Source organism: Schistocerca cancellata, chromosome 12 (assembly GCF_023864275.1).
Source record: "Schistocerca cancellata isolate TAMUIC-IGC-003103 chromosome 12, iqSchCanc2.1, whole genome shotgun sequence".
Classification (NCBI taxonomy): Eukaryota; Metazoa; Arthropoda; class Insecta; order Orthoptera; family Acrididae; genus Schistocerca; species Schistocerca cancellata.
The window spans coordinates 164,267,044-164,284,034 of NC_064637.1; the positions used below are offsets into that span (position 1 = coordinate 164,267,044).

General features: G+C 38.9%; 1 protein-coding gene across 2 annotated transcripts in view; it reads right to left on the bottom strand.

The window, feature by feature from the left end:
* The window catches only part of LOC126109791 (angiotensin-converting enzyme-like), a 267,091-nt gene that overhangs the window by 59,817 nt on the left and 190,283 nt on the right, over positions 1-16,991 (bottom strand). The gene's annotated exons all lie outside the window — the stretch shown is intronic.

Consider the following 16,991-nt stretch of genomic DNA (forward strand, 5'->3'; position numbering starts at 1 on the left):
AACAGAAAGTTATCACCAATAATGGCACTTTGACAACTTTTTTTATGTACGGGTCAACAGCTGTGGCGTGTTTTTCGATATTTTCCTGTGTAGGCTGTTCTTTATATTTAAATAAACACATAATTAGCAATTAGTAGTGCTGAAGAATTTTACTGTGTTATACATGCTGGCACAGTGACAAACTTAAATATTTTCTGCATGTTTTTCATTTTAGTTTTTTCATTTCATGTCTAAGATGATGTTCTGTGAAAACATTTTCTGAGAGAAATTTAAGTTATGTAATAGTATTTTCAGAGTACAGAAATGTGTTATAAGAATTTAATCTGGTGTTAATTCCAGAAATCCTGCAGAGATTTCTTCAAAAAACTATGTAGTTTGACAGCTACTTCACATTACATTACATTTTTATTGGTCCTTTTGATCATTTGTTGTACAAGGTATACAATTGATATTGAACAAATCATTGTGATTTACAATACACATTTTTAAATCATACAAGAATATTTACATTGATTTAGGCTTAATATTATCACAACTGAAGGTTCAGCTTCCATACGTTATATGTAACCCAAGTAATTAATTTTCATTTTATTTGGCAACAAATTTTTATGTTTCAAGATATTCATCTGTAAACATAAAAATTTATTGTACATAGCCTACAGTCATTCATGTGGTTTGTTGTTACCAATATTTCTCTTCTCACAAAAATATCTGAAAAGTGTGAATGTAACGCCAGCACTAAAAGAAACCTTTACAACGGCCTCAAGTGGCTAACATCAGTGGAAAAATGAGTCAGAGACATGGTTACAACAGGCATTCAACAATATATGAGAGAATATCAAATGTCACGGAGATAATGTTGTGAAGTTTAAGACTAAATTAAAGATATTTCTACTGGGTAACTCACGCTCCACTGAAGAGCGTCTTCACAGAAACTCTTAAATGTAATGTTTTAGATTAAAGTAGAAATATCAGGCAATTCAGTAACTAAATGTCATTTCATTGCTTTGTACTTAAATTAAGGGTACCTCCTCATTTTCTTTCCACATCTCCATGAGATCCATGGAATATGCAAAAAAAGGTTTTTTTTCTTAGCTTTCATTTGGAACACCATCACATATGGCTGTCTCCCCATAATGTTGCATGGATTATAACATGCTGAAAGCATAACAATTTTAAGACACAAAGGAATTACAGGCATTGGCTGCAAGCGGGCATTGATTGAAATCAAAGGGAAGTTGGAAAAAAAATGTACTGGACTGGGATTCAAACCCAGTCTCCTGCTCTCTAGGCTGATGCTCTGCCCAGTACGTCACCTGCACAAAGTGGTTACCACAACCACACATGGACTATTCTAGCCATGCATCCCGTCAGACACAAATTCTCAACTTAACCACATGCTACTGACATAATGCCCCTCCTCATTCAGACATGTCCAAAAGGACAGACGGACGGACGGACGGACGGACACACACACACACACACACACACACACACACACACTTTTTTTTCCATGAAAAGGTAACAATCCAAACGCACAAGGATTCAAGCATGAGGCAAAGAATACTGTAGTGCCCAGCTACCTCTCTTGCTTTGTAATCTGTATTTCATGTACCTGTGATTAAAAAAATATCACAAAATACATAAGACTTGTTCTTACCCACTTTACTCAGACTTTCAGGAAATTTATCAAACCATTCTAAATGAACCATTGAGCAGTAGTAAGCAGGCACATGAAAAGTTTTAACAACTTATTGGTGTTGAGGCTGCTAAACTAAGCAAAACACAGCTCCTTGTTTTCCTCCTTTGTCCATACTTGTTCACCATCGCCAGTAGGTTTCCTTTTATATTGGTATAAAAAATAGTGAATTTTGGATGAAAAAAACATACATTGTGGTGCTGTGGTCATCATAGTCCCAAAAAGTGATTTAGGCCCTATTTAAAACACATATCTCAGCAGAAAAGTAACAACATACTGCAATGTGAGCAACAAAATATTTCATCTGAACAAGGCCTGACCACAAGTTGTAAGGAGTGTGCAAGCCTTCTTTGAAAAACAACTGCTTCCACTGATTTGCTCAACTGCACATTTCCCTGTTGAAGAGATCTGGGATACTGACATCTATATCTACACTCTGCAAACCATTGTTAAGTGAATGGTAGAGGGTACTTCCCATTGTACCACTTATTAGAGTGGAATCTGGAAAGAGTGATTGCCTTAACACCTTGGAGCACACTGTTATTATTCTAATCTTGTCTTTGCAGTACCTACATGAATTATAAAGTTAATCAGCAAGCTGCCCAGAAACCTCCAGCAACTATTGTCAGTGCTCTCTGAGCCAGCATAAACACCTGTGTGGGATAGTTTGTCTACAAGGCAACTTACAAGTAGTGTAGCAATACCTGAAATCTATGTTAGAACACCCTATTTCACCAGCATTCATTCATATTGTAATATCATTTTTTAAGGAAATTCTAGCATGTCTGCGTGTTATATAATATTGCAGAAGAAAGCTATTAGGTCAATTACTGGTTCCTCATATAAGGCAAACTCTAAACCATTATTTTCTCATCAAAAGTTAAGATCACAATGAAATTTATATATAAACTGTGATTCAAGTTGTAGAAAGAAAAAGTTATCAGAAACAATTCAAAAAATTTTAAAACTACAGAAGGAAGCCATCAGATGCATAAAGAAACTAAAACTGCCAGAAGCCTGCAAATAAGATTTTAAAATATTAACATATCTAGCTTGCACATGCGTGAGACAATACTGATTTTAATGTTAAATTGTACAGCACCTCTAAACAGAGATTTTCATGGCCACAACACAATAACTTTAGGGAGATTGCCATACATGCAGCAAAAAGCTTGAAAATGCAAACAGGGATCCCAGAAAGGCTGGAAGCTTAATTTATAACAGAATGCTAGTGAGCATGAAGAACTGACAACTTTCAAAATAAAACTGAAAGAACATTTCATTTCTTGTTTTTGCATAAGATGAAGCAACACCTCCAGGCAAATTTGTCGAACAAAGATAAATTAAAAATTAGGAACTGTGTAGAACTCTTCTTCATGTGGAAAACAACTCCCTGTGGAGAGAAGAATGGAAGATGAAGTGTAGTTTAGTACTGAAAATACAGAAGAGGAAGTATAGACTAAGTGTGAAAACTGTTTCTGGTGCTTTGTATTGATGCAAATGTGATTTAAAAAATAGTTTGACATTTGTATAAATGTCTCACTCTTAGTTTTGCATGCACACTCTATAGAGCTGTGTCAACTTTTGTTAAGTCTACGAGATTATGTTACCTGATCCAGGTTATTAGTGCTTATCATTAATGAAAAATTTATTTTTCTGTGTTTTTGCTTCTGCTTATCTGTTATGAAAAATTTTGTCATTCAGTATCAATGGAAAATTTGTTATCAAATTTATTTTGTATAAAACTGGGCCTAACTTGTCTAATGTCATTAAAATTTGAGCTATGGGCAAACGTAAACTAAACGTTTTGTCATTAAATGAAATTGGTAATCATTGTGAAATATGCGACATTAGACTGGTAAATGTTACTTTGAAATTGGATACGGTGAAAATGTTGGCAACGACTCGGGCTGCCCGAAATGAGAAACAGCTGAATTATAATAACGACTTTTTTCTCTTTTTTTAAATACCGCCACCACTACGTCATTGCCCAGTCGGCCAGAAACAGGTGATTTGGCTTGCATAACTTGTACTGGACATATTGTCATTGTGAGCATATTTTGAGACAACACAGAACTGAAGAAACAGTAGAAAAGTAATAAAAGTAAAGTACAAACTTGATTTCAAGTTAAGCGTAGTACCAAATCTAAGCGAAGAACACAGCTGCATTTAACTTGCGCGGTCGTGTTTTGAAACTAGGCAACATAGTTCCATTTCAGGATCAACGCCGCCTCTTATTGGCTAGCTTCGTGCGGTTGCTAGGCAACGATTTTGCGCTGCACGGATGTCAATAACAAAGATTTCGTCTTGCAGGTGATAACCAAGTGCATTAATTAATTGCCTTTCCAGCTCAGCAAATAATCTCATACGTTTTGGATTCGACTGACTGTTTCATAATCGTGATTGGCAGTTTTTTTCTGTCTGTCGTCCTTAAGAAGATGCCAGTATTTAACATGTGTGATAAAAAGAATTTCGCGTATAGAGCAAATGTAAGCGCATCTTAAAGATTGGTGGTTGCGTGTGCATATGAGGCAGCTGACATCGCTTACGTGAAAAGACGTATTGAAAGGCAGAAGGTAGTGAGTAGTAATGAATACAAAAACTGAAGCAGATTTTTCTTTTGCAGCGAGTCCGACGTAGCTAGTATGGAAATAAGTGCGTGTGATGTACATTAATAGCAGCTTTTGATAAAAGTTTCAAGAAACGGGGGGTCGCAATATTAGTGTAATGAGCGCAATAGCATACCTTTTGACCCTTATTCCTTCAGTGAATTTCGTTTTCACACAAAATAAAAAAAGCTATGAACCCAATTTTTATATTACTAAAATGTGTATGTTACGTAGAAAAGTTGTAGCATCCCCGTTACCATGTGCTAACAGTGTTAACGTAACCAAATACAGCCTCACAGAGTTTTTTATGAGGACATCATTCATCAAGATCAACTGTTAATGCCTTGCAGTCGAATTTGTGCCGTTTATTTAGTCGCAGAGGCGGTTTTTATGAGCAAAGAATAGATAATCATGTTAGTTCAACAACTAACGAGTGGCAGCAGGCAAACTTTTTTGACGGAATTAAAATAATTCTACTGCATCCTTTGTACATGTCGCAGAATGATATACAATGGTAGCTCAATAGATAGTATTAATACAAGGAATAAGAACAATCTACATAAGACATCGCTTACTGTGGTTCAAAAAGAGGTCCAATATTCAGGAACTTACATTCTCAATAAATTGCCAGTAACCATTAAAAACTTGGTCGCAGATAAAGCACGGTTTAAACAGAGTCAGAAAGACTTTTTGATAGGCGGCTCCTTCTACTCTATAGATGAATATCTTAACAGAGACTGTTAGGCTAGTGTAAGAAAAAATGTCTGTTAGATTTCAGTTTTGACAGCGCTTTGTCACAAAAGTCAAGATTAGATATTTTGTGTATGATAAATTTATTAATAGTGCATAACAGTGTTTCATTCTAACAGAGTATTAATTCTGTAAATGTTAGCTGTTCAGGTTTACTGTATTGTATTCCCTAGTTTGACAATCTTCCGACTAATGTTCAGGGTATTAAGTATTATATTCAAATGTTTTATGTTATACTTTCTGACATGTTCTGCACCCCCCAGAATGAACTTATTTTTTGTGCCTATGGAACGAAAACTGCATCTAATCTAAGCTACAGAATGTGAGAGAGGTGTACTCGTGTAATAAGGTACACAATCATTTTTCATGTGATTCATTCATGACATGATAAGAAATGAAATGGTTAAAAATGATGGTAATGCTTACTCTGTTCCATTACACATATTCATTCAAAACTATTGTGTCTAAAATCCATCATGAGACAGGGCAATCAGGGAAGTGGAACTGATCAATTAAACAAGCAGCTACTGCAAGCTAATTCCGTAGACTATGTTAACAACAAATTATGACAAATGCTAATCTACTCATACTGACAATTATGATCAACTCCTGTTTCGGTCTAATACTTCAAACAAAGCATTTATATAACTTCGCAAAGAATTGTATCAGCTTCCTATGTACTGTCAAAGTCGACGTTTGCTTAATATAAAGTGTACTACACTTACACAGTTTTTACATCTTTGAGTCCAAATAATCTAATGAATTTTAGATGGAGGGGCTAATGTTGTTGTTGTTGTGGTCTTCAGTCCTGAGACTGGTTTGATGCAGCTCTCCATGCTACTCTATCCTGTGCAAGCTTCTTCATCTCCCAGTACCTACTGCAACCTACATCCTTCTGAATCTGCTTAGTGTATTGATCTCTTGGTCTCCCTCTACGATTTTTACCCTCCACGCTGCCCTCCAATGCTAAATTTGTGATCCCTCGATGCCTCAGAACATGTCCTACCAACCGATCCCTTCTTCTAGTCAAGTTGTGCCACAAACTTCTCTTCTCCCCAATCCTATTCAATACCTCCTCATTAGTTACGTGATCTACCCACCTTATCTTCAGCATTCTTCTGTAGCACCACATTTCGAAAGCTTCTATTCTCTTCTTGTCCAAACTAGTTATCGTCCATGTCTCACTTCCATACATGGCTACACTCCATACAAATACTTTCAGAAACGACTTCCTGACACCTAAATCTATATTCGATGCTAACAAATTTCTCTTCTTGAGAAACGCTTTCCTTGCCATTGCCAGTCTACATTTTATATCCTCTCTACTTCGACCATCATCGGTTATTTTACTCCCTAAATAGCAAAACTCCTTTACTACTTTAAGTGTCTCATTTCCTAATCTAATTCCCTCAGCATCACCCGACTTAATTTGACTACATTCCATTATCCTCGTTTTGCTTTTGTTGATGTTCATCTTATATCCTCCTTTCAAGACACTGTCCATTCCGTTCAACTGCTCTTCCAAGTCCTTTGCTGTCTCTGACAGAATTACAATGTCATCGGCGAACCTCAAAGTTTTTACTTCTTCTCCATGAATTTTAATACCTACTCCGAATTTTTCTTTTGTTTCCTTTACTGCTTGCTCAATATACAGATTGAATAACATCGGGGAGAGGCTACAACCCTGTCTCACTCCTTTCCCAACCACTGCTTCCCTTTCATGCCCATCGACTCTTATAACTGCCATCTGGTTTCTGTACAAATTGTAAATAGCCTTTCGCTCCCTATATTTTACCCCTGCCACCTTCAGAATTTGAAAGAGAGTATTCCAGTCAACATTGTCAAAAGCTTTCTCTAAGTCTACAAATGCTAGAAATGTAGGTTTGCCTTTTCTTAATCTTTCTTCCAAGATAAGTCGTAAGGTCAGTATTGCCTCACGTGTTCCAACATTTCTACGGAATCCAAACTGATCTTCCCCGAGGTCGGCTTCTACCAGTTTTTCCATTCGTCTGTAAAGAATTCGCGTTAGTATTTTGCAGCTGTGGCTTATTAAACTGATTGTTCGGTAATTTTCGCATCTGTCAACACCTGCTTTCTTTGGGAGTGGAATTATTATATTCTTCTTGAAGTCTGAGGGTATTTCGCCTGTTTCATACATCTTGCTCACCAGATGGTAGAGAGTTGTCAGGACTGGCTCTTCCAAGGCTGTCAGTAGTTCCAATGGAATGTTGTCTACTCCGGGGGCTAATAAGGTATGACTTTGTTTTTTAGTATCTGTGGTAATTTTCAGTTTCGTGCCTGATGTTCATCGACAGTCTCTTTCACACTTTTGCCCAGTATATAAAACTGCATTCTGAATCTTGGGGAAAGTACCCTGCAATCTATAATATTGATGTAGGTAAGGTATAACATTGATATAGATACAAGTCCTGTGATTAATATTCTTTTTTTGCACTGTATGAAGCTGGTAGTTTTGATAATAAGACAATGGTTAGGTGACAATATCATTCCATAGGCTACACAAACCAATGTGTTACCAATCTATGAGCAGTAGGAGAATACGGCCGTGATTGTTGCTAATCCTGATCTGCACTTTAGCTTCTGGTATCTGTCTCATTTTAATTTGTTTGGAATTGCTTCTTTTAATTAATTGCAAATTATGTACCACATTGTGATATGTAGGACAATAAAGAAATATAAATACAAATTATTATATTAGTTTTGGTAACATTTATGACTTGAACTATGTGGTGCAAACCATGGACGTATCTTCTTAGACAATGTACCAAAAATAGAAATGTTCATTCAGCAGAATCGAACAGTAAGAGTGTTGTGTAAAGAAAATAATGATACATGTTGCAGAAGTCTTTGTAATAATCACATAATTCTTACGGTGTATTCCCAATGTGTTTACTGCTGAATTGTCTCCACTGTTCATAACCACAGAACGAGACACAAAAATAATTATCAGGTAGATTTTGCCTTGTTTGGGTTTCAAGTAATGTTATGAACCCTGGAGTGAAGGTCCAACATGATTCAAGGATAGAAAAGTTTTATTTATTACACGGCAAATAGTGGTGTGTATTGTAAAGCGGTATGACATGTAGTGATGTACTGTAAACAGGACCCTTGTCCAGTGGGTGGGGGGTTATTCACTCACATTTTAATTTGCACAAAAAGCTTTTATTGTTGATTTTATGGTCAGGTGTTCTACATCTATATCCATACTCTGAAAACCATTGAAAAGTGAATGGCAGAGGGTACATCCCATTCTATTCACGTATGGATCATGGGAAGAATGACTTGACTGAATGCCTCTGTGGATGCTGGTTATTTTAATCTTGTCCACATGATCCATATTGTGGCGATATGTAGGGGGGGGGGGTGGTTGTATATTCCTAGTCATCATTTAAAGCCAGTTCTTGAAACTTAGTTTATGTCTTATCTTCAAGAGTCTGCCAGTTCAGTTACGTAGGCATCACTGTAACACTCTCCCATGGGCCAAACAAACCCACGACCACTTGCACCGCCCTGCTCTGTATACTTTCAATATCCCCCGTTAGTCCTATTTCGTACAGGTCCCACACACTTTAACAACATTCTAGAACTGGTTTTCTTTGTAGACTGATTGTACTTCCCTAGTATTCTACCTGTAAACTGAGGTCTACTACCTGCTTTACCCACAACTGAGCCCATGTGATCATTCCATTTCATATACCTGCTAAGTGTTACACCCAGCTGTGACTCACTTGTATTACAGACATAGAATACTACTTTTATGTTTTGTGAAGTGCACAGGTTTACATTTCCAAACATTTAAAGCAAGTTACCAATCTTTGCACCACTTTGAAATCTGATCAAGGTCTGACTGAATATTTATACAGCTTTTTTCAGACAGTACTTCATTATAGATAACTGCATCTTCTACAAAAAGTCTGAAGTTACTACTAATATCCTCTGCAAGGTCATTAATATTCCACAGCAATGCAGCAATTCCTCAGTTGGAAGTTTGAGTGTATTATAGGTTTCACTTGTGCTGCACAGTTTTGAAGTTTTTTCACACTTTTCTTCTAAGTATTTCGCCTACCTATGTAAAGCAAGCGCTTCTTGAAATACACAAACATAAATATTTATGATTTATAGAAATTACATATTGCAAAGCGAGCTAACCTAAAAATTCAGTTTTCCGGGTAACTCAAAAGATATTTGTAGTAAGGGATGAATGACCCACCATTTATGAGGGAGGTTTGAAGGTATGATGAAGCCTCCCCAAACAGAACAAAAATTCGGGTCAATGGAAGTGTCCGATTCCACCCACCTGCTTTGACCAGTGATGCAATAGTTTTGTGGAGTGTGACATCACTACAGCACAGAGTTTTCTAGTTGGTTGTGTTTGTAGATGGTGCCCTCTGGTGGTGGATGTGGATATGTATGTGCTGAGTTTGATGTGTGATATTGGGTTTGAGTTTTTGTCATCTTGCTAATGTCGTTTTGAGTTTAGGTAGTTGGTGCCATAACTTGTGTTGTGGAAGTGTTTTCAGTGAGTTATTAAGTTTTTTTTTTTATTTATGTGTTTGGCATTTTTGTTTGGTCTGATTAGTTTGGTGTTTGTGCTGCGGAAAGAAGCATAATTTTTTTGTTGCTTTTTTTTGTTAGTTATGGATATGACAGTGAAGTTCACAAGTTTATCACTATGCTTAGAGATGAGTGATGATATGATGTCTGTCATACAGTTTCTATAGATTTTCGGTTTTATTGCTGAATATTTTAGGTGTGACATTTGTGGTAACAACAGGAGACTGATGAGATTTCCGACGGCTCGAACCAGGGACATGTATAAATATGGTGTTTTGTGTGTGTGTGTGTGTGTGTGTGTGTGTGTGTGTGCGTGCGTGCGTGCGTGCGTGCGTGAGAGAGAGAGAGAGAGAGAGAGAGAGAGAGATCTTGCTGGAGGTTTTTGTTTGTAAGTAACTTTTGTTTTGGTTTTATTCTTTAGTACTTGTGATGTTTTGTGTGTTGTATGTTTACAGTTGGTCGGTTCTGTTTTAATTGATGTAGTGAATATGGGGTACTTGGAGTTTTGAGTTGTTGATTTAGTTTCACTTTATGTTTAGACTGAGATGTTATTGTCTCATTTTTATTTTTGTTCACATTTGTTGCTGTGTGTCTGTAGCGACGTCATTGTCGTCATTTTGTATGTGGTGCAAGTATCCATTTCAACCATGTTGATGACGTCATGGGTCAAAGCAGACGGGTGGAATGGGACGCTTCTGTAATGCCAAAAATTCTTAGTGCTACTACAAACTACATGTATATGAACTTTTCCCAGCCATTAAAATGTAGTTTTCTTTAAAAACTGTTTTTTGTAGGCATAGTTATATTATGTGAAATGTTACATTTCAGAATGGTTTCCTTTTGAAAACAGAAATATTGCAGTTAAAATAAAAAGATCAAAATGCTTCTCAAAACATGAAGACTACTGTGCTTTGTGTGATAAAAGATTACAAATGTGCGGGTTGAGCTGCAAGACTTTAGAGTGACACTTTTTTAAAAAAAAAAAAGAAAAAGTGTGCAAAGACAAGCCAGCAGGTCATTTACGTTTAATTATAGTTCGGGACAAGTTTTCAGTGTAGACTTCCAAAAGCTGGCAGCTAAATTTCATTATGATTTAATTCTTGAAACTTTTGGAGAAGCAGTAACATGAATGTCAGCTAAGTGGAACAATAAAGAATGAGTATCTTATGACTGGGAAATAAGTTTATTTTGCACAGGCAGGACAGGTCGCCACTATGTAAACGTCATTCTATAAGCAGAGCTACTGTATTCATCAAAACAACTGTTGGAATTCTTTTCTGTGAGAAGAATGTTAAGGATTGCTGTTAGTCGTTAATAGCTGCCTGTTTTAGGCATGTGATGTCCGATTCACTGGGAAGCAAAGTAAGTCCAGGTTGGTGGTGGTTCGAAATTGTTTGAGATGAATTATGTGTGTACTTTGAACAGACTTCAGTAAATTAGTTGGCAGAGAAATGTTTCCATTGAAGGGAACAAATAAAAGGAACTGTGTCTTTTGCTAGTCCACCACAGTTACACCTGGGTTTGCAGCTTCAGTTTTCACATATAGAAATATTTGACAAATTTTGCCTCTGTGTCTGGAGTTCCTAATGTGCTTTTTGTGTTGTAACAAACTTATGGAGAATATTTAGCATTATGGGAGCAGTGTTCATTGCATTTATGATGTGTTTCTCAGTATAAATACTTTGGACTACAGGAGACCCTCACTGAAAAGCAGAAGCTCCAAAGTATTTACATTCTAACAGAACTCTCTGACAAATTAATTACTCTCCAACATTAATTACTGCACTTATGTATATGATAAGTACATAGCTGTGTGCAGCGAATAGTGGCTGAAGGATATAAGGAGAATGACACCTCTTCTTTGAAAATGATAATGTTTTGTTAATTATGTGAGACATTAATTTGCAACTGTGTTAAGGGATAAAAAGGATATGGCAATTTCCGTTGACAAATGTTATCCATTTTTAATGTTAGTCATTAATATAATCTTTAAATTTTTTCATACAGGCCACGTATCTGATGTAATGAATAATATTGTGAAAAGGAAAGTTGCTACTCACCATATAGCGGAGATGCCGAGACGCGGATAGTCACAACAAAAAGACTGTCACAAATAAAGCTTTCGGCCAGTAAGGCCTTTGTCAAAATTAGACCCCGTACACACACACACACATACACACTCGTGCCAATGCAACTCACATACACGTGACTGCAGTTTGAGGCATCTGAGGCCACACTGCGAGCAGCAGCACCTGTGCACGACTTGAGTGGCGACTGGGTAGGGTAGGAGGAGACTGTGGTGGAGAGGGGGAGGAATAGTAGGTTAGTGGTGGCAGCCAGTGACATGCCGTTGGGGAGTGTGCAGGGACAAGGTGGAAAGAGGGTAGGGCAGCTACGTGCAGTCGAGAGGTTAGACGGAGGGCAGCGGAGAGGTGAGGAGGGAGGAGAGGGTGGATAGTGGAAAAGGAGAGAAGTAAAAAACTTGGTGTGATGGAGGAATGAGGACTGTGTAGTGCTGTACTTGGAACAGAGAAGGGGCTGGATGGGAGAGGACAATGACTAACGAAGGCTGAGGCCAGGAGGGTTACAGGAAAGTAGGATATGTTGCAGGGAAAGTTCCCACCTGCGCATTTTGGAAAAGCTAGTGTTGACGAGAAGGATCCGTGTGGCACAGGCTGTGAAGCAGTCATTGAAATGAAGGATGTCATGTTTGGTAGCTTGCTCAGCAACAGGGTGGTCCACTTGTTTCTTAGTCTAAGTTTGTCGGTGGCCATTTGTGCGGACAGACAGCTTGTTGGTTGTCATGCCCAAGTAGAATGTACCACAGTGATTGTAGCGTAGCGTATATATTACATGACCGGTTTCACAGGTAACCCTGCCTTTGATGGGATAGGTGATGTTTGTGACCGGACTGGAGTAGGTGATGGTGGGAGGGTGTATGGGACAGGTCTTGCATCTATGTCTATTACACGGGTGCAAGCCATGAGGTAAGAGGTTGGGGGCAGGGGTCGTGCACAGATAGACGAGTATATTGTGTAGGTTCGGTGGACAGTGGAATACCACTGTGGGAGGGGTGCGGAGGATAGTGGGCCGGACATTTCTCATTTCAGGGCACGATGAGAGGTAGTCGAAACCCTAGCGGAGAATGTAATTCAGTTTCTCCAGTCCTGGGTGGTACTGAGTTATGAGGAGAATACTCCTCTGTGGCCAGAAGGCAGGATTTAGTGAGGTGGTGGGAGACTGGAAAGAAAAGGCACGGGAGATTTGTTTTTGTACGATGTTGGGAGAATAATTACAGTTTGTGAAGGCTTCAGTGAGACCCTCGGTGTATTTCGAGAGGGACCGCTCGTCACTACGGATGCGATGACCACAGGTGGCAAGGCTATATGGAAGGGATTTCTTGGTATGGAACGGGTGGCAGCTGTCAAACAGGAGGTATTGCTGGTGGTTTGTAGGTTTGATATGGATGAAGGTAATGATGTAGCCATCTCTTAGATGAAAGTCAGCTTCTAGGAAGGGGGCTTGTTGGGTTGAGTAGGACCAGTTGAAGCAAATGGGGGGAGGAGTTGTGGTTAGGATGTCCTCACCTTCAATCCAAATCACAAAAATGTCATCAATGAATCTGAACCGGGTGAGGGTGTTTAGGAAGGATTCCTCTAGATGGACAATGAATAGGTTGGCATAGGATGGTGCCACGTGGGTGCCCATAGCCGTACACCGAATTTGTTTGTAGGTAATGCCTTCAAATGAGAAGTAATTGTGCGTGAGGATGTAGTTGGTCATGGCGACTAGGAAAGAGGTTGTCGGCTTGGAATCTGTCGGGCATTGGGAAAGGTAGTGTTCAGTAGTGGTAAGGCCATGGCATTAGGGATGTTAGTGTAAAGGGAGGTGGCATCAATACTTACATATAACTAAATGGTGAATGGTGCATCAACCAGGGTTACAGCTGAGAAAATTAGACTGACTTCGAACAAGTTGTTGGGCCTTTCCCACTGACACTGGGTACAAGCATGCACAAATTTAGATATCTGGGTCAATATCGCTGCAGCTGCAGAGGTGCACTTTGCTGCAAGGTGAAAATCCATTCTGGAGCTGCAGCATGATTTTCAGGTGGTTACTCAGACTCAGACTGTACACAAGCAGGAAGGATACCAAAAAACATATCTACATTAGAATACTGACACGCAGACAGATTTCAGCACTTGTGTATTCATCTGGATGTTCAACCAATAATCATTCTCATTAGACAAACCATATAAAGAATGGCAAAAAGAGAAATATTTTGGATTCGGCATCTTTCTAATTTGTATGACATGTCTTATTGCTGTCATAAGGAACTAGTTCCTGCCCCATGACATACTATATTCTGCCACTGCTCCCCCAAATCTCTCCCTGAAATTAAAATTTAAAATTTTAAAGCTGTGTGTTAAGAAGCCTCCCTGTCATTCTAATGACAATTGGTTCAAGTGGAAAATTTTGGTGGTGAAGACAGGCTGTTACCAGTTCCCTAGACAAAAGATACAAATTGTACTTACTTTGTTACACTTTGAAATTAAATCATCTGCTGACCAAGCAGGATCTGCTCTGTTAACAATATTGCATAACGACGTCTTATTTTCAGAAAATACATATAATGGAATTACAATGAAATGAATACCGCTAGCTGCATACAGGCATTGATATAAGTCAACAGGGACAGTTGAATCCGGGATCTCCTGCTTAACATGGCAGATGCTCTATCCATCTGAGCCACCGAGGATACAAAGGATAGTGCAACTGCAGGGACTTACCTCTGGCATGCCTCCTGTGAGACCGACATTTCCAACTTATTGTCCTGCACTATAATCATAGTGCCCCTGCCCATTATAGTCATTACTCACGGCTTTTTGCCGATTCCCGTAAGAGTTCGGGCACTGTTTGTGCATTCGCACAGAAGAAGATGGTCAAATGGCCGGTGAGCCTTCTCTCTCTCTCTCTCTCTCTCTCTCTCTCTCTCTCTCACACACACACACACACACACACACACACACACTTGTCAACATGATGGTGACAGTCTGTCAATACGAGGAAACACAAAACTCCATTATATGTGTGTATATGAAGATGGTACAATGGAGTTTTGCGTTTCCTCGTATTGCCAGACTGTCACAATTATGTTGACAAATGTATGCAGCCCAAAAGGAAAGTTGGAATACATTATCTTTACATAAATGTGAATTAGTTTCTTGAAATTTTTTATCTATACCACATACATTTTATTCATGACAAAGTATTACAGATACAACCTCAGCATATTCAGCGAACCTTCTCCTGAGGCCCTTGTAATTATTGCATCTTAAAATGCACCCCCATTGGCAGCACAGTACTGCGTGACTGTACATGATAGCCTTTAGCATGCTAAACATTGAAGGAAGCAGTTTCACAACTGACTGTTGACTGCGCTTGCATGACTACTTGCAGCTGTGCAATCACCAATTCTCAAACTGAGACAGACTGTACCTCACCAGTCTGGAAATTCCTGTACACGTTGCATTTTTGCACACTATCATCGTTACTAGTTAATTTCAGTAAAGTTTTTAAGCTCTCTACTGCATCAGCACAAAAACTTAAGATCAAGACAAAAGATGCTTTTGTCCTCCAGGAACCCCAACACTTTCATGCTCATGCAGATGCCAGAAGAGCTGGCCATGGTCTTGAACACAAAGCAAACTACAGTATCTGAACTTCATACTTTTGTTTTGGAGAAGGCAAAAGACACATTTAAATTCCACACTCCTGAAACAGTTACTAGCAATAGAAGCATACACCCAGCAGGTCGTGTGTCCAGTTAATCTTTTGCACAATTTTAGTACACTCGTAGTTGTAACAAATGCTGCATAAGTATGATGTACTTCTAAAGCATTACCGATAAATTGAGTTTCAGCGTTGTATGCAGTGCCTTTTTTTCTTTTTTTTTTTTTTTTTTTTTTCTTTTTCCTAAAAAGAAGTTTGAGGTTACTCTGACATTGGATATAACGCAACGAAAATGACTTATAACTGAAGTGTGGGATACCACCCGTCTGCTTTTAGCCATGACGACATCAACATGTCGAACTACAAAAAAAATGATATCGGGTCCTTCAGTTGACTTTACTACAGTTCAAATGAAGCATTTGAGCTCATTTTTTTCACAAAATGCGATTTCTTGTTCCAAAGTCCAACATCATGGACAATCATTTAGTTTTTTATCATGCAGCTAGGGTGTCCATTAAATTATCATTTCGTTCAAGCAAAGCTGCATGGTCATCAACGGTAACTGATCTTTTGGGAACAGGTACTACCGTCTTGTATAGTTAAATATCCTTCAACTTTCCCTACAGAAAGAAATCCGGGGACGTCAGATCTGGTGAACATGCGGGCCATGGTATAGTGCTTCGACAACCAATCCACCTGTCATGAAATATGTTATTCAATACTGCTTCAACCGCGTGCGAGCTATGTGCCGGACATCCATCATGTTGGAAGTACATTGCCATTCTGTCATGCAGTGAAACATCTTGTAGTAACATCGGTAGAACATTACATAGAAAATCAGCATACATTGCACCATTTAGATTGCCATCAATAAAATGGGGGGCAATTATCCTTCCTCCCATAATGGCGCACCATACATTAACCTGCCAAGGTTGCTGATGTTCCACTTGCAGCCATCGTGGATTTTCCGTTGCCCAATAGTGCATATTATGTCGGTTTACATTACCGCTGTTGGTGAATGACGCTTCATCGCTAAATAGAGCGCGTGCAAAAAATCTGCCATTGTCCCGTAATTTCTCTTGTGCCCAGTGGTAGAACTGTACATGACTTCGAAGTCATCGCCATGCAATTCCTGGAGCATAGAAATATGGTACGGGTGCAATCAATGTTGATGTGGCATTCTCAACACTGACGTTTTTGAGATTCCCGATTCTCGCGCAATTTGTCTGCTAGTGATGTGCGGTTTAGCCGCGACAGCAGCTTCGTCGCTAAACAGAGCGCGTGCAAAAAATCTGCCATTGTCCCGTAATTTCTCTTGTGCCCAGTGGTAGAACTGTACATGACTTTGAAGTCATCGCCATGCAATTCCTGGTGCATAGAAATATGGTACGGGTGCAATCGATGTTGATGTGGCATTCTCAACACCGACGTTTTTGAGATTACCGATTCTCGCGCAATTTGTCTGCTAGTGATGTGCGGTTTAGCCGCGACAGCAGCTAAAACACCAACTTGGGCATCATCATTTGTTGCAGGTCGTGGTTGACGTTTCACATGTGGCTGAACACTTCCTGTTTCCTTAAACAACATAACTATCTGGCGATCGGTCCGGACACTTGGATGATGTC